The 19,715-nt window shown below is 41.2% G+C and overlaps 1 protein-coding gene across 3 annotated transcripts in view; it reads left to right on the top strand.

Moving 5' to 3' along the window:
• The window catches only part of gdpd5b (glycerophosphodiester phosphodiesterase domain containing 5b), a 64,198-nt gene continuing 44,483 nt past the window's right edge, over window positions 1-19,715 (top strand). The window contains exon 1 of one of the 3 annotated variants that reach the window (XR_004553313.2): window positions 1-387. The gene's annotated coding sequence lies outside the window, so the exon portion shown is untranslated. The remainder of the gene's footprint in view (window positions 388-19,715) is intronic. The other 2 variants (XM_034097086.2, XM_034097087.2) reach the window with 2 other exon arrangements.

Below are 19,715 nucleotides of genomic sequence, written 5' to 3'. Positions count from 1 at the left end.
GAAATACACTCCTCCCACTCAGTACATTGAATTACCGGTGAATGTGTCTCTGCTCACACTGATAACGCGGAGCTTTTATTTCTAAAGCGAACCAAAACACACACAGAGGACGGAGAAACTGACATTATGAAACGGGACTTATTTTGGCCAACGTTCCACCGTTGCCATTGACACCGTCCGGTTTTCTCCTTTTGTTTTTCGGTGTAAAACTTCGGCTCTGTCAGCATTTACCGCTACCGACCACCCACCTCTCACTCGGTACCTTTCACACGGGTTGTCCCCGTTTGACTTTCGGGTGTGGTGGCATCTTTAACGGGCAGAAAGAAAAAAAGAACTTCACCGTGTGCCGTAAAACGAACTGAATCAAAGAAAAGTGGGAGCAGACAGGTGAGTGTGTGTGTAACAGTATTTGTGGTGTTTATTTACCTGTCGTTTAGTTTTATAGCATCATTAGTAGACCGTTTTAACATTTCAGAACATTTTTGCACTTTATTTCTATATGTTCAGAAATAATGTGAATAGGAGTTTATACCATTCCTCTAACGTGCCTACAGTTAAACAACAGTCTAACAAGCTAATGCCCACCAGAAGTTATTGAGATTTAAACGTTTATTTCCCTGTCTTTATAATAGTTTGGCATTCTCACTTATAACATATGTGGCTATTGTGTACTAGTTTCAACTATTTCTTAATTAATGTAATAATGTTTTACCCTGTATCACAACCCTGTAAACTCAGTAGTTATCCCACTGTTGACTGAGGTCTCATGTGCATCCAAATACATTGGACACGCCCATGATGTTTGTATGTCATACATTCCTGTATCTCCCTTTTTATGAATACATAAATTGATTCCCACATTCCCAGTTTAGTGCATATTACAAAATAGCATTGTGTATTGGCATAATGCAGGTTAAGCTACAGAGTCTTCAGGTGGACTTCTTCCATATGCACACTGTATGCACTTACTTGCATAATTGATGACACCATTAATTTTTCTTTGGAAATTGAAAGCTTGTTATATGGCTTTCCAGTTGTGTTTGTATTCCAAGAAAGATTGCATGCTGCATAGTGCAGAACATGGGATCACTTACAACATTTTATATGATTTAGAACTTCATTAGAGAGTTTAATCTAGTCATAAAAAACCTTTGGCCATTGGAGAAGATCCATTTGGTGCATGGTCTCTTACTGTTGCATCCTTCTTGACTGTTTGACATATCCCATCTGTCACTACTACACCTCCAGTAAAAACAGCTTACACTTATTTGATTTTGGTGAAGCTCTTAAGTTAAAGGTGACCTATCATGCAAAATGCACTTTTGTACGTCTTTTATACATGAATATGTGTACCCGGTGTTCCAGGGAACTCACCAAGTGTCAGAAAACACAACCCTCTCTATTTTCCTCCATACCCAAATCTCTAAAAAAGGGGCTGCAAAGGATCTGATAAAAACTGATCCAGATTTGAACACTGGACTGATGTCAGGAGGGTGGCGCTACGGCTATTGGGCCAACTCTCCACCTATCAGGGGAATGTGGGGTTGGGCCACAGCCGGCCATTGTCGCTCGAAAGCGCTGGAGACGCTGTAGTACATATGCCAGGCCTGTAAGTGGCGCTGTAGTCTGCCACAAAAGCAGCAAAGAAGATTTCCCGCACATGGTTGCCATGGTTGCCCTTCTGTTTATTCTCCTCTCTGGCTCTTTTTCTCCCTCCCCGAGGCAAGCGTTTGCTCCCGCTGCTGTAATTCAATGCAATCCCTCCCCGTCGAGGCAAGCGCTGTAATTCTCTCCGGTTACGGCCCGTCCACACACGGGCATGAAACAAATCTTTCAAAACTTCGCCCATTCACTTGAATGAGGTGACGTAGAAGATTTTGAATCTTCGCCGAACTGCATTGTGGGGAGCGGAGCATGGCTTTGCAAGCATCGTGAGCATCAAAAGTTGAGCAATGTTACATTTTTGATGCTCCCGATGCTTTCGAAGCTGGCATCAGCCAATCAAATCTCGTTTATGCAAATCCCGCCAGTACAAGCGCTAGCCAATCAAACCGCGTGCAAGCTGGGAGAGCCAGACCGCAGTTAATGTCCTCATATTCCAAACGAGAAATTACGGTAGCAAATCACCCGGTTCCTTACGACCAGAACTATTTACCGGGATACAAACCGGAGGAACCAGGCATGGAGGGAGGTGGCAGAGACAGTGGGTGAAACTGGTAGGTTTTCGCCTGTTTGGGGAGTTTACATCCAGTTTACTTCGTTTTAACATTGCTATTGCTTTGTATGTCAGGTTGCGGGAGATTCATGTGATTGGTTGTTGGTCGCATTGCTCGCAAAAAATCGCCAAGCTTCAGACACGCCCAGCATCAAGATTTTTCAAGATTTTTTCCATGCCTGTGTGTGGACGGGCTGTTAGTCCACCAGCAGATGACAAACACCCACCTCTCCACCTCTTCCAAGGAACGAAGGGACCGTGCGGCAGAGTTTCAGTTAGGTTTTCTTTCTCCGGTCAAGATGTCTGTTAAAGTTGAAATCTTCCGGACAAAATTAGAAAAGTGCCAGTCAAAGGTCTTCTTTGTTATTTATTGAGCTTTAAAACAAATGAATAACGACTCTATATAATAATATAATAACACACTGAGGACGGAGATCTATTTTTTTCCCCCTCTTCTGACTTGATCAGAGCACACTCCCCTCTCCTGCAGGGGGGCATGGCCAGCTGCAGCTCACAGAATCAGCCCCCTGCAAAAACAGGGCTGGAGAACAGCAAATAGAGCGAAATGAGGCATGGCTAAAATGTATGATCTGTTTGGTATTTTGAAAACAGAAACGTATAAATATACCTTATATAGGTATGGCCCTACAATATATCATTTAATTATAGCATGATGGGTGTCCTTTAAGATGACATTTAATTTGTATCCTCTCGGCATGCCAGTAACTGGTTTTAAAGAGATTAGAAACAGTTTGCTTTTAATAGACAGATAACTCAGGCAGGACATGTTGGGACTAAAAGTGTCTAGGCTGGTTCTTTTTTTATTACTTCTTTACAGTATCTATCTATCTATAAATGGATTGCAGAAGCTTTGGGCTGGAGTGTGCAGAATAGTACTTTGCTAACTAATTTTGGCTCGTACGGTACAATGCTCTATATGCCGTCTTCATAGTAAGTGAGGCTCCTGTCCTGAAAGCAGCCATCTGAAAATGTTTTCAGATCTTGACATTGAAACTCAGATTGTATGACACTTGGGGATTTCACAAAATGATTCAAAGGTGGACATTTTGACGTTAGTTGAGAAACTGTGATGTAACGTACTGTACACGCTTCTACAGTTCTTGAATTGGAGTTACGGGTAGGTGTAATGTTTTACTAATGTACGGCCCAGCTGAAAAGACTAGGCTTGTTTAAAGCTTTAAATATCCGTATTGTTATTTTAGAAGAGTCAATCCAGAATAGAGGGTGATATAATGGGTCACAATAGGGAGGAATGTAATGCTGCGTTCACAGGAGCGAGCCACATAATGGTTACCAACTCTTGCACACAGTTTTGTAGATGAATCTTTTTAAATCTTTCCTGATCTAGTTTTCAAGTTGGGCTGAACAACTAAAATTGTATCGAATATACACTATATTCAAGAACACATTTGTTTCAAAATGGCATTCTGAATTAATTGCTCTCTTGTGTTGCTGCAGTTATTTCCCTGCCTCCACATTGTTTTTTCAGTCTTAAGACAAATGCAATATCACAGTTAGGTATTAAAAAATGGTTCAGCCCTGCTTTCAAATAACATGCATGTTGTAGTTGTTGCTGATTACACATTTTTAGTTGCTCCGTGTAGACCGTAGTTGACCCTATTGTCCATTTTAGTCGAGTATTGATTCTGTGTCCTCGCCATTCTGCTTTGCCCTGCTTGTATAACTGCCACAGTGTATACATTTCCCATAAATAGCTGCAAGAAACATACCCAACTAACAATAAATCCAATATCCTTTATGATCTTTTCTGCCTTCATAATACAAAAGAAGCATCACGAGGTCCGTCGAAGTGGTGCAGCGTTATCCAGAGGGAGTGCAAGTCTGACTTGTTATAAAGGACCTGTTATTATTGGCTGCCCTGTAGCAGTGAAGTCCAGCTCTCTCTCTCACTTGCAAACAAACACACACATGCACTCATCTTCTGTGCCTTGCCACAGTTAGGATAATGAACTTCCAACAAGACCTGGCACTCTTCTGTGAGCGTTTGCAATACATTTCTATTACCTTTTTATGAAAAAGAAGTATATGATTTCCACGTGGTTCGAACTAGGGCTGCATGATATTGGAAAAAACTGACATTGCGATATTTTCTTCCGCTGCGATATATATATATATATATATATATATATATATATATATATATTGCGATATGAAAAAATACAGTTTTTTTTTTTTTCCTTTCTTGAACTTTAATGCTATACAATTGGTATTTTTTTAACAATATTTAACCGGATGAAGGATTTTAGTCACGGACTTCTGGATCTTAAGTTATCAGAGCAACAAGCTGAGCTAGCTCGGTTATCCTGCTGTGATCTGATGAAGAATGATTGTGATTGGTGGTTTGCTGTGCATGCAGAGCCTGCATGTCACTCACTCAAGTACCCCTGACATGAGAGCCGCGCAAGTTTTCCTTTTGTAGCAGGCAGCTAAATAATTGTAACATGACGTGTTTGAGTGAATTTGCCTAATTAATCTCGCACGTCCTAAAAAAAAATCGCACATCCTGCGATTATCGTCACGACACGATATATCGTGCAGCCCTAGCTCGAACCACAATAGCAGAAATGCAATGCTAAAGTAATGGCAAGTAAATTGGAGTTATTGACTTTTGAAAATAAGAAATAACCTACATGTACATAACAGCCTTGACTCAGTCCAGGACTATCATCACTAGTACTTTAGGTCAAGCTCCTAGTTTATTCAAACCAATTTTCCTTTGTGCAAATACCTTTTCTCTCAATCTTTGAATAACAACAATTGGGGTGAAGTGTCACTGAGCAGTGAAAGGCTTTGCAGTATGAGCTGATCTGATTGTGATTGGTTGGAGGCAGTGTTTCCGCCAGACCAGGGCTGAGAGGGTGTCCACCCCGAGAGCCGGATCATTTGGCTCGGCTCTCTTAAAGAGCCTGTGACACCATCCCAACAACTGTTGTGCAATGAAATATTGGGCTACTAGTAATCTCGAACCGTCAGTTTGAAAAAGCGATACCGTTTCGTTAAATATCAATAATTTCGAACATCACGGGGAAATTCCTTCACTCATTTTGAAGTTTTGGGGGAAGCCGGAAGTGACGTCAATGCGGGAACGCTTCGAGAGCCAAACACGGACAAAGTGTGTTGTGTCATGCGTAGAAATGGTGAATTACTGAGTTTAGGCACGTTAATAACGTTTTAATGAAGTTGACTACAGTATATTCATATTTGTCAGTGCTTTCATGTCAATTCGGCGACATAAACATAAATGATCGTGGTGAAGATGATGATTACATTAGGATTACAAATCGGGAGTGAGAGCTGCTGAATTTCCTCCCGTCGGATGTGATATAAAAACAAATCGATTATTTTTGTGGTTATAAACTCAAGTGGATGAAACTACATTTATTAGTGCTTTCATGTCAATTCGGCGAACATATGATACATTAAATGATGAGTGAGGATGATGATTAAAAATCGTTTGTTTGAGCCGGTCTGCATTTACTGATGAGAAAACAAACCGATGCTTTTTGTAGTTGTAGTACACCAACATGGATTAAACGTGTGTTTTTTTTACCACAATGTTGGGGAAATTAATGGATAAAATGCACAGATTATTATTATTATTCCCACTCCGATCGGGACACTAGGTCCACCGTTTCCCCGCAGCGAGGCTCCCCCCGTTGACAGTTTACGTGGGCTGGGTGCAGTGGTGGACTGGCCATCGGGACGAATCCCGATGGGCCGGTACCGAAGTGGGCCGGTCGGATAAGTAACTAGCACATCCCCCATAGGCGGCCCGTGAGGCTCAGGTTTGAGAAGGCTAAATAACTTCTTTTACCTGACGCTGCCCGCCTCCGGCGTCTATAGAAAAGAGATCCACTCAGTGTGCGGAGTTTAAATCTCTCGAGTCATATTACAGGATAAAGAAAATACAGTTTAAACTGCCGTATGCAGAGAAGACGCCGACGTGTCGCACTTATCATTCATATTACATCATCAATCAGATCATCGATCATATAATATCATAATATATCATATTTCCTTATCTGAGTCAGCTTCTCCAGCCTCATCTGGCCGTGCAACACTCATAGTGTCACAGACTGGATGCAGAAGTATTATTTAACACATTATGTTGACGAAACACTCGAGACAAATGTAATTTAAAGTCAGATCCACTCGTGTCTTAGACGTGAACGCGCTCTCAGCTGGAGAGAGAAACCCTGGCTTGATTTACCGAGTTGATAACCAGCGTCGTAGGACCGCTTAGCGAGATCTCGTTTGTTAGTTTGTTTGTTACTCAAACATATCCAGAGTCTGTTGAACTGGCTTCGTAGTACAGGGCACAGGTGGCTAGCAGCGCTAATGTCAAAGACACAGACATTATACATTATATTTGTATTTTACATCCCCGCTCCCCCCGTTGACAATTTACTAGCGGTACCGAAGTGGGCCGGTCGAGAGTCCCGGGATGATTTTTAGTCCCAGTCCACCACTGGCTACATGGCCATATGATCGCCCATATTGACGCACCTCATTCCTAAACTTCTAACAGATACAACATAAACCGATCCTTCAGCCTCATATGAGCTCTCAGACACGTTCAACATTAACCTGTCCTCGCTGTCTGAGCTTGCTGCTGTGTGCGCCGTCGTGCGTTTACATCTGACTGTATATATATAAAGGTTTACATGCAGATGCTGGGATCCTGGACGGTGCAGCTGGAGCGCTGTGCCCGCAATGACGTCACCCATCATTTGGCGGGACTTGAAGAATCCGCGAGAAGATCCAGAAAATTGTCAACATTGAAGGCAGATTAATGGTTATCAAAGTACAAATATCCAAAATCAGTTCAGTAACGGTTTTCAAGGGGACAGTATGTACTCAAATTGATGGGTTTGGATGATGGGGGAAAACCGTGTCACAGGCTCTTTAAAGTGCCAGCTGTTTTCGGCTCCCAAACAGCTCTTCATGTTACCACAGTTTACCACGGAGCCTCAGTTTCGCTCAGCCGCTGCGAGGCTCTGGTGCTCGCAGCTCACGCGCGTGCTCCACTAGCACGGCTCATCGTGTCCAAATCACGCACGTTCCGTGTCGTCCTGTAGCAGGCACCGCTCGCGTTCAGGGCGTCCGAGCTGAATAAGGGCTTCAAATGACGGCAAGACATCCCCCTGGCGGAAATACTGGTTGGAGGTTTGTAACGGAGCGTCCACACTACAGCTCCAAAAATAGCTTGGAGCTGGGCGTGTCTGGAGCTTGGGGATTTTATTCAAGCAACACGGCCAACAACCAATCACATGAATCTCCCGCCCCCGACATACAAAGCAAAAACCCCCGGGGATTTTATGCGAGCAATATATATATATATATATATATATATATATATATATATATATAAACTCCCCAAACAGGCGAAAACCTACCAGTTTCCCCCACTGTCTCTGCCACCTCCCTCCATGCCTGGTTCCTCCGGTTTGTATCCCGGGAGGTGAAGAGGGTCTGGTCATACAAAACCGGGTGATTCGCTACGGCGATAGTTAGTTTCTCCTCCGACTTTTTTTGAAAATATAGAAATGAACGGCGGGATATCTCTCCCAGCTTAGACGCGGTTTGATTGGCTAGCGCTTCAGCTGTCAGATTTTGGGAAACGGGATTTGATTGGCTGGCGCTGGCTACTCCGGCGTCCAGGCGACCAGAAGTTGAACAATGTTCAACTTCTGGTCGCCTGGGTCGCCTGAGACGCCTCGCTCGGCTACCCACAATTCAGTTCGGCGAAAAAGCGCGGCTACGTGACGTCACCCCATTGAAAGTGAATGGGCAGCTTGGAGCTGCTTGGAGCTTTCGACGCTGTAGTGTAGACGGGCCGTAAGGTCTATACCAGGGGTGCCCAACCAGTCGATTGCGAGATGTGTCTAAAAATAGAACAACAATATTCTGTTTTATCATTAATGTCCTATAACATAATCTTCCTGTGCCAGAATAATGCACTTGAACGCATCAAAGCTTTGTGATTGGCCGGTGTGACCCCATGTGTCGGGGCGTGGCTGGTGGGAAGTGGGCATTATTTCACTGACGTTGTCCGTGTCAACAGGAGTGACAGTCTACACACACAAGACCGCAATTATGGCAGAAGCAAAAAAGCACAGAATATATAATTTTCACTCCGAATGGGAGGATGATTATTTTTGTATCTATTCCAATTCAAAGTCCATCTGTCTCATCTGCAATGCGAGCGTGGCTTTATCGAAGAAGGGTAATTTAGGAGCGGCATTTCAAAACAATGCACAAACGCTACGAGACGGAATTCCCTCCTAATTCTGCCCTACGCTCCCAAAAGGGGAGGGGCCTGAAAGGACAGCTAAATGCACAGCAGTCCATTTTCACCAGGCCCAACAACAATAGCAAGGCTGCTACCGTAGCATCTTATCGTGTCAGTCACGTTCTTGTGAAACACAAGTCTTTCAAAGACGGCGAAGTTGTGAAAGAAGCATTCCTGGAGGCTGCCGACGTGCTTTTTCAGGACAGTAAAAATAACAGTAGCATTTCAGCAGGTTTTTGATATAATAAAAGCTCAAGTTAGATACTGTTATTAATCAGCTGTAAGTTTTAGTTTGTTTGAACTTATTCATTATAATTATTGTACAAAATGGTATAAGAATGCAAACATTAAGATCTGTTCTGTTTAAATTGATTATAGTCTATTATCAATTCAGGTTAAGAAACTAGTGTTGCTTGCATCCTATTTTAATGCCTTTTGTCTTTTTTATTGCACTTTGGCAGCAGATTCCTGTGTAGCTTCAGATCTGAGTTTTCTTATTAGTAAGCCTAATTTATACTTTTGTAGCAACACTATTTTTTATATAATGGCAAAGAAAGGGTTCAGAGTATTCTCTTTTTTCCTGTGTCATATGTGGCAGCACTGTTCAATGTTTCTTGAAAACATTACCCACTGTAGTGACATGTGAATAAACTCAAACTCTGTATCAACAACACTGTTGTGTAACTTCAGTTAAATACTTGTATGTGTGTAGATTAGAAAGAGGTAAGATAAAGGATCTGCAGTATTTTATGAAGTATTAATCGTACAAAGGTCAGTTTTATATAAGTAGAAGTGTGTATTTACCTGGTAGTAGGCTGTCAGTAATGGCTACGCCTCTCTATTTGGACTGGTAGATCTCGGCAGACTGGCAACTTTAGAAGTAGCTCTCGGTTCAAAAAAGGTTGGGCACCCCTGGTCTATACGTTCAGAAGGTTTCATGGAAATGTAGATGTCTAAAACTAGCACAAGTCTATTATAAAGTGCTAGTCAATGACATGCAGTCACATAATAGTGTAAACAAGCCTTCTCAACAGACACTGAATATAACTAACAATATATTAAAGTTGGATGATTGATTGGCTAAAATGTCGAAAATCATAGATTTTTGTCTGCATGTGTCATCAGATACTTACTCGGCATCTTTCAGTCTTCAGTTCTCTATCTATCAAAAGACATGATGGGTTAGGGGTGTGTAAAGCAACACTAATGCAACGTTACCTTCATGCTGAGTGCAACATTTCCTAGAATATCTTTTACACTGAGAGTTGTGAACTAAACATATAAGGGTTTGTTCACATTTACGGAAGCTTGGTTTCCAGAAAAATAGTCATAATACCTATTTGGCAAAGTGTAATGTCCTCTGAACAAGTCCCCTTTCCGTCAAAGATGCTTGATATTTACTATTCATATCAGATACTTTCGTTATGAAGTTAAGCATTTGACAATGAAAACTGTGAGACGATACTAAACCTTTTGACAGATTGTTGTTAAGTGCGAGCCCACAGTAAAAGTCAAACTTATAGAAAACGTCCCTTTCTTTGCCTCACCTTGTTTGTTCGGGTAGCATTCCCAAGGCTAATTGCTATTAATGTAACCCTCATAGGAACACAGGAGTCTTTGGTTTGCCCTCATTGCTGGTTTGCAACTTGAGCTCTCTTCAAAGTCCAAGGGCTCAGACAAACTGGGAGGTGCACAGTTATTTTGTCAAAGCTGAGGCTCTGCTTTGAAAAAAGGCAAGAATACCTACTTGACTGGATAACAAGTCTGCTTGTTTTTCTTTCATTCTTGGGGATATTCCCACCACTTGAGACCCACCACCACTGAGTTCAAACGTAAAAAGAGAATCAGGTGTCTATTATAGATTTTCATAATGTCTGGAAACTGGAAAGTTTTTTTCAAAACTAAATGTCATTAAGCTGATGCTTTAATCCAAAGTGACTTACAATAAGTGCATTAAACCATGAATATACAAACTCCAAAAAAACAAGCATCCTATAGGTGCATTAGCTTTTAATAAGTGCTACTGCATTGGCTTGAAATACGCCAGACTGTTCTAGGTTCTCCTTGGAGAAGTGAGATTTTGTATTTATTTCTGGCCGATGGGCAGTGGAAACAGGTGGGTTTTCTGTCTGCGATGGAAGTTGTGTTGGATTTTCTGCTGTCCTGATATCAATGGGAAGCTTGTTCTACCATTTCGGAACCAAGAATAGCAAACAGCCGTGTTTCTGTAGAGGGGTTACTTGGTTTTTATAATGATTGTATTATTGATATTTGTTTCTTTTGTGTAATTATCTTTGTTATAAAATGTCAGACTCCACATGTTCGGATGAGGAAGAATCTCTCATGCCAAGTCCACCATCGTGGCACCTGCTGGTCTGGCCCTGCCTCCGGGGCCCAGGCAGAAGGCGCTGTAGAGGACATAACTTGGTGTGATGTCAACACACAGATGGTGGTGAAGAGCCCTCATGTAGATTGCACCTTGATAAAAAACATAGTCCAACTACAACAGTCAGTCAGGACGCCGGAGTGAACTGATCCAATGGAGTTGTTCATTTGCCACACACAGTATAACAATGGTTCCCACCACTTCTCTGCATGCCACGGATATCTTTGTCAGCTGTTTGCGTTCCAGGCCACAGTATCAGCACTACAGTATCACCTATGATTATGAACCAACCCAGAATCCTTTCTCCTAACCCCTATAGGCAGACCGGCCAGGAGGGGTCCAGACATTAGCCTTTTTTTTTTTCCAATTCTTTAGATTTGTTCTAGCCCGAGTAAACAGCAGGCACCATTGGGTCATGGCAAGAATGATTCATTGCTACAAACTGACGAGTCAATAGTGCTAAGAACACAAAACATAGTTTTTATCCCATCTTTTACAACTTAGCAGCCCTAAATAACCATTCATTAACATCATTTGGAAATCTGTATGTTGTCTGCCTCCATGAAGCCAAGGCAATTCTCAGCAATGTATGCATGTGATTTTGACTGGTCAGGGGCCCCACATCCCCCTCTCTGTTGACTGGCATTTTATGGCAAAAGCAGCTGTGAAAGCAGAAACATTTGTTGAATAAAATGGGGTAGGTTCAACTATATGGGGGAACTGTAATAAAGTTAGTGAAGCCTCGGATGAAGTGTTAAAAGTAGGCTGTGGACTAATTGGTTGTAAAGGAATGCATTTTTGTTGCAGTTACACTTTTTCACATATGTTTTATATAGATGTGTAAAAAGACATTTTTCTAGAAAATGGAGTGGACTGTAATCGTACAAACCAAGTCTTATTATTAGATAACAAGATACCCAGATACCCAAAGATTCCCATCCAAAAGTAAAAAACTGGCTAGGTTTTCTCACCTTTTACCAAATGAGGGTGCTCATACCAGGCTAACTGTACATGAAAGCTTAAAGCTTTGTTGTCTTTGATTATCAAAGCTTTAATAACTGATGAGAGAGAACATCAACTCCAGATGAAAATGTGGTTCTGAAGCTGCTTAGCAATAAACCTCTTCATATAAGGCTTGAACACAGTATCCAGATGTAGTTTACCTGTGGCTGGTTATAACACCAACACCAAGCCCCCCCCCAAATGCCCTTTTGACCTGGCTTTCTTTCTTTTCTTTCTTTCTGCTTTATTCTTTTGCATTTGGTACCATCCTAGTGGCATATCTCTATGGCAATGCGGTCTGCCCGTTGGTCCAACACTTACGGTTTTAATGAAATATCCCCACAGTTCGTTCATGGATTGCAAACTGAGGACATTCCTGTAAACCAGCCTCAGCTGTCATTTGTTGATACTGCTAATTGGCACATTTTAGCATGGTAATATGCTAACCTAAGCATGTTAGCATTGACAATTGTAGCATTTAGCTTGAAGCACCACTTTGCAGAGGGCTGCCATGTTTTCCTTATTCACATCCAGTCATTTAGCTTTAATTGATTTATTCTTGTCAGCTTAAAAAGCAGTATGGGCAGCAGGAACACACACATCCGGCTCCAGTCTGTCCGTCCAACTCAATCCTAAGTTCTTTATTGTCTGGCACTCTTCTCTGCGGGATCCATCTCCTGCCCTGAGTGCTTCCCTTCACTATCCCTTCAGACATTGGAAATCACAGACTGTACAGTACTTAAGTTGATGAGGAAAGTGTGGTGCAAATGTGGACTAGGATCAGTGTCTTTTATGGCTGTCCCGAATACCATTTTTCGTGCTCCGGATATTCGGTAGCCTAGTAATCAGCAGTGAACCGCTTCAACACGTGTATTTCGGGTTTATTCACGGCATTCATTTTGTTATTCTACAGTATTGTTGTTTTATAGTTATTTGTTAATGAAATTGAAAAGGATGTTGCATTGTGTTTGTTACTTTCGTTGCAGTTGTATATGTCTTTATATATATATATATATATTAGGGCTGTCAGTCGATTAAAATATTTAATCGCGATTAATCGCATGAATGTCCATAGTTAATCGCGGTTAATCGCAAATTAATCGCACATTTTTGATCTGTTCTAAATGTACCTTAGAGGAATATTTTTCAAGTTTGTAATACTCTTATCAACATATGAGTGGACAAATATGCTTTATGCTAATGTTTATTATCATTTGAACAATGACAAATATTCTCATGAATATTAAACACAACAACCTCTGAACATTACAAATATTCGCCTCAATTCAACCTGGAACCTCTCTCATACAATAGTGTGTGTGTGTGTGTGTGTGTGTGTGTGTGTGTGTGTGTGTGTGTGTGTGTGTGTGTGTGTGTGTGTGTGTGTGTGTGTGTGTGTGTGTGTGTGTGTGTGTGTGTGTGTGTGTGTGTGTGTGTGTGTGTGTGTGTGTGTGTGTGTGTGTGTGTGTGTGTGTGTGTGTGTGTGTGTGTGTGTGTGTGTGTGTGTGTGTGTGTGTGTGTGTGTGTGTGTGTGTGTGTGTGTGTGTGACTCACTCACACCATATGCTCGAACGGGAGCTGCCTGGACGCTGCAATCATGAGTGTGCTGACTTTTCGTATAATGTCCCACTGTCTGGCTTCCTGCATAAAGTCAAGTGCTCGGCGCAGTTGTGTGGATAGAGCGCTCCTCTATGCTCCTCTAATGCTCCTCCTCCTCCTTCATTTAAACAGCTCCTTATATCCGTTAGCGCAGCTAGCTAGCACCAGATGCTAACAACAACAATGCACGTAAGGTCTCTCTCTCGCTCGCTTGGGCCACAAATACACACACCCTCCCGGTCCTCCCGATGGCCAGTCGGTGCCTGCCGGTGAGCGTGGAAGTGTGGTCTGCCACAAGCGGGCGGCAGGAGCGGGGCTGTCGGCATCAGCTTGTAGATGGTATTTTAAACTCGATGCGCTCTGAAACTACGGGGCGGCCGGGGAAAAAAAATACACATGCGTTAAAATAATTAGTGGCGTTAATTTTTTTTTGCGTCAACGCGTAACGCGTTATTAACGCGTTAACTTGACAGCCCTAATATTATATATATATATATTTTTTTTTTTTTCTTTCTCATACTGATATTCTGAACAATCTGTACTGTTGTATTTACTGTAAAGTGTCTCTACTGTAGGCTAATTTTATTATATGTACAGCACTTTGGCTCGACCAAAAATCGTTTAGAAATGTGCTATATAAATAAAACTTGATTTGATATATATATAATATAAGTGTAATTTGGCTTGGCTTCCTATTTTGTATGGACATGCTTTTATTTTGAAGGAGAGTTAGCACTGTTGACAGGAAGTTGTTGTTGCTATGGAAACAACTTGACGGAGATTAATGGAGAAAAAGTTATATCTACATATAAAGACGGAGAAAGTAAACAATTACGTTTATTAGTGGTGCACGATAATTATCGGCCCGATAATTATCGGTCCGATATTAGGAATTATGACGTCATCCCGATAAACCCGATTTAAAGTATTAATAGCCCCGATAATATACAATATCTTTTTTGGGTAAAAAAGAAAAGAAAAAAATACTGCGGTGTGGGTGGATTGGGATGAAGGGCGCTCGTTCTTCACTCGGCTCCTCCCGTTTTGCCAGAACTGTGGTATAGTGGTTTAGGAAGAGGGGAGTTTTTCACCAATCCAGCGCTCCCTAACTCATGCCTGGCTGTGACGTAAGTGGTGTGCGGCCGTGAAGCCAGGACAGTAGACAAACATGTCGTCGGTAGTATGGGACTATTTCAGAGTTAGATAGTTCGCTTGCTATTTGTATTAACAAATGCAATGCAGAAGTTCCACGAGGAGGGAAAAAGGCAACGAGCTATAATACTTCCAACCTAATTAGTCACCTGAAACATAGCCATCGCTACGATGGTGTGTTAAAAGCATACGAAGACGCCTGCGCTGCTAAACTAGCGGCGAATTTGGTTTCAAAAAACCAATATCGTGCATCCCTAACGTTTATGATTAAGTGTTAGCACCCCCCGTAGAGGCACAAGCTCTTACGTTGATATTGGAGATTTCAATACATTTAATTTGGCAGCCGCAGTGCAACAAAAAAAACAAATATCCGAATAACGAAATTGAAACCCGAATAGTACTCCAACAAACTAATATTCGGGTACAGCCCTAGTGTCTTTACGGTGATCATTGTTCAAACCCACACACCATCAGCTGCCCGGCTCCTCACAGCAGGATGGGATCGTTTTCTGGGGGGAAGTTGGCACCTTTTCATTTCCACCTCTGCAACAGAAACGAGTTTATTGGTGGTCCCTTGACAATATACTTGAAAACAGAGGAATTCTCCCGCCTGTGGACTTACACCTAGCAGATTTCACTTGATGGATGTTGCTCATATTGTAGTTTCTTATTTGCTTGGTACATTGAGCCAGATCTCAGGGGAAAAGCACAGTATTTCCAGTACCTGAAACACCTAAATCAATAACAACCATCCCCGCCATCAACAAGGCTGCACAAAGCTGCTTATTTGGCTTAATGTTTCTCTTTACCTACATTGCTTTGTCAAGCACTGTCCCTGCAGCATCACATCAAGACACTTCTCTATCAAATCACCTTTTCTCATAAACCGAACCATTCTTCAGTCAATGAAGGTGGCTTCTTATGATACTGTATAGTGAAGCCCACCCTTCAGAGAATATGTTTGCCTCCGGATGAAAAACGAGAGCAATATCTTCACATATCACTTGACCTACTTATGCCTCCGTTGTTTCGTCCGCACTGAAATGACTGGGCGGATTTCTCTCTCTTTTTCCGGTCATATAAATGGAAATGAGTGACAGTAATGATGCTTCTCTTCCTTTCTGTCATCAAAGGTGTAAATGAAGAAACTGATGGAGTGTGATTAGATAAATGTTTCCTCGGATTATCTCTGACCCATATTTGTATTGGATTGATGCGCTGTCACCTTGATAAGCAAAGTGTCAGATTGTCTGGATGTTTATCTACAATACTCCTTCCACCAGCTTTACTAATTCTGTTATTATGTGCACATACTGTGGTTGACATATTGTCAGTCGTTCCATGCTGTCGGCCAGTTTGAAAGTATCTCACCTCAAAATAATTAATTCTTCTCAAATGCTTTGAGTTGCAGTTGCACTATTTGTATGGCACAGCGCTAGAGCCTTTTTAAATCTCAGGTTTAATGTAAAACTTTGAAATTGGGAGCTGCCGTGAAGACTCCTTGGCTCAAAATTCAGTAGAAAAAAACTCCAGTCTTTCTAACAGTTTAATGATCTCCATCAAACACATGTGTTTTTGTTTTATGGTCATATTTATGTATTGCCTATTTCTAAAGCTCTGCTAAGTATCAAAGAATACATTTCCCTAAATATATTGCTTACAAATGGATCTATTTGTTTCAGAGTCAATAACCATTAAAAACAAGTCATGACCTGTCAGAATAATGAGCACAGAAAGGACATTAACACCCAAGAACCCTGGCATAAGAGTTTTGCAATACTCTATCACCGTTTGTGAGGCCAGAATGTTCTGGCACCATTGCCTCTCAACAAGTATGTGTTGAATACTCAATTCTTTTTTTTTTCATCATAATGTCACTAGCCTGAGAGAGCAGTAGAACATCGATGATACCGTATATCAACCTACCTTGGGTCCTGTATGCTTGGAAATATATCTGCATTAATTATCATGAATATTCTGGCAGAATATGTCAAGGAATATTCCCTTAGGTCATCAAGACGACTTCAAACAAGTATTAATGGCCAAGACCCATAAAGATGTCGTCTCTCACTGCAGCATGCCGTCTGTTTAAAGATTCACTGCACACCACACCTCCATCCAGACAGAGCCTCTGGCAGCTTACCTGCTGAAAAGTAACAAGACAAAGTATTTCATAAAGATATCTAGCTAAAGTCATTGATTTAATGAGTATTTATTAAGTAAAATCATAAATCAAATAAATAATACATCTTTCAATTCAAACGGATGGTTGTTTAGAAATGACTTCACATGAGAAAATCCCCCTTATCGGGTGTTAAAAATAAAGACCTTGGGAGTCATTTTCCTGACGTCAACCTTTTCTAAAATAAGGGCCAAACTGCTCGTTAGCCAGGATGCACTTAAGTCTGCATACTCAGTGCTTACTTGTGTTTTTGCTTACCTGCAGCTACCTAATCAGTATCTCCACCTTCACCTTCTAAAACGGTGCTAATGATTACACCTTTCTACTTGGGGGCTCTAGCAAAGTGTAATCAATCAATGTGATTTGTTCCAACATATATCAGTCATGTATCTCCCAAAACAAGGAAGTGCCCAATTCATTCAAAGACGAGATGCTTAGATAGAGCTGATATATCATTTATTTAAAAAAAACGTTGCAGATGAGTGACACTTTTAGCACGCTTGGAGTATATCATTTTATTTTACAATACGTATGCAATGTTTTTCAGCAACTGGCACATCTGAGTGGACAAAGTGAGAGTGGTTAGTGGTGGGACTTAATGGTAAACTGTGGATAAACAGAAGCTGTGGGCTCAAAGCCTTTTCGGCATTGACTCATGGGAGTGATTTATGTTGAGGTTTGATTAGAATGATGTTAATGAATTGTGTTGTGCTGATTATATTTATGGTTGCATTCAGGGTTAGATTGAAACATGCCAAACATTGTTTTAGTTGGGTAATGCAGAGGCTTTCTGCAGGTACTGGCATAAACTGCTGCATTTATATTGCACTGCATTGTTAATACATAACCTACAACACCTTAAAACCACCAAGTATTTGGTACGCTCCTTTCCTGAGCTTACAACCTCATCTACAAGGTCTGGCTAGTTCTCACATGTTCCTGTTACAGTGTCAAGTGAGTTTGAAAATGCAATGTAAAAGAAAATTGTTCTTTTTATTCATTCTGGTGAGCCAGATTTCTTTGTATAGCAATAGGAAAATGCTGCTGGGTGCCTGAACTAAAACATTCCTATCTTTTCCATGTTCCCACAATGTAATCTGGTAATGTGCTTGTGTTGTCATATGAAATGATTGTTGTGAAATTAGAGGTTTTCCATTGCTCTACGACCGAGAGCGACCCAGCTGGTGTTTTAAGGTTGAATCTTGCTGCTGTGTCAAAGCTGGGGTAGGTAATTCACTTCAGAAACACTTTTTGTTATATTCCATGGAATGTTCTTAACATCCGATAGCAATGAATTTATGAAATGATTTGACAATAAATACGTAAATGTCATCTGTGGAAGCCGTGGCGCTGTAAAAAGCACGACCAATCATCTGAGCCGGCCCGGCTAAAATAACTGGATGGCCTACCTGCCTGTCAGCCTTCCATCTGTGCACAAACTTATCTCGTGCTCTCATTGGTCATGTGCACATTTGTGTGTGTTGGAGGAGGGGCTCTGTAAGGAAGTCTGAAGGAAGAGGCAGATTTTTTTCGGTTGTGTTCTTTCAAATTCTAGCGCACTCGAGCTGGTTTCTCCATTCTTACCTACCCTACCTTTTAATAAGAAGGTACATGATGTGAATGCAGTTTTTTGTCTTAGTATTTCATCAAAGTATAAGAAACTGAATTCATAATTGGAGGGCCTCAGACGTCATTTACCGTGAATAGCGAATGCTCTAATTGACCCGGCGGAGAGAAGCCTCGTTACCTCAACTGTTATCTTAATCTACTATTTATTTTGAGACCATAGTTTCCCCCTGCATGAGATATAGCAGTAAAGTGTGAACATTCATACTCACAATATCAGATGTTTGGTTTCCGAGGAAACAGCCTTGGCTTTGACGCATGGAAAGAGAAATTAAAGTAAGCAGTGGGAAGCTTATCTTTATTATCTCTGGACTCAACCTTTGTTTAAAAAGCTGATGACATGTTCTTATTCAGCCTTTCAGAATAGATGAAGCCAGAATCTGCCTTTTTTAGACTTTTCGTCAGAACGTAGTGCACTTGTCACATGATTAATTCTTCAAGTTACATTGAAATTAGAAAATCTTACATTTTGGACCATTGATTCGCACTTTACGACACTGTTGCCAACTGACACAACACAACAATGACTCAACCAATCGCGGATACATAAACGCCTGTTTGTTTACTGTTCTAACACAGTTTGTTTAGCTCAAACAGAAAATGAGGTGAGTAACATGAGAGGTACCAAGAGTATTACTTGGAAGGCAAAAGAAGTTTATTTTAAATATTGCCAAGACTCCAAGTATATTTTCTACAGCGAGTGCTGAGGCAGCGCCAACAGCTCTGATGTATAATGACTCGCTCATTGCTTGTTATAATGGGCTTTATCACCCATGTGTCACTAATCAACTCCCTCACAGCATTTTCTGATGCCACATGGTTCAGCTGAGTCTCCATGGAGCTTTGTTACTCGGTATCCAATACACATCTTAGCAGTTCAGATCATTCAAAGCATGAAGGGGATCAGGAAAGGACTAAGTGGAGGATGATTTACAGAGAAGAAATGGATCACTGAAATGCAGGTAGGAATGTGTGTGTTGTGAATTTAAAAACAGATTGACGCTTTATTGACCTTCATCAAAGTGAAGGTCATTAAATATATATATCATTATATGTTGTCCTTGTTTTTGCAAATAAAAAAAAAAACGCCTTTGTTTGTAAGCAGCAAGATATATCATTAGGATTGAATTGATGCTATTACTCGATAATCAATACTCTTTAGCGGTCTGACGTATCAATACTATTACGGTTTATTTTTCATTACTTAATAATTGCTAGT

The sequence above is a fragment of the Pseudochaenichthys georgianus genome, chromosome 13 (genome assembly GCF_902827115.2).
Source record: "Pseudochaenichthys georgianus chromosome 13, fPseGeo1.2, whole genome shotgun sequence".
Lineage (NCBI taxonomy): Eukaryota > Metazoa > Chordata > Actinopteri > Perciformes > Channichthyidae > Pseudochaenichthys > Pseudochaenichthys georgianus.
This window is presented reverse-complemented; position numbering and strand designations above follow the sequence as displayed.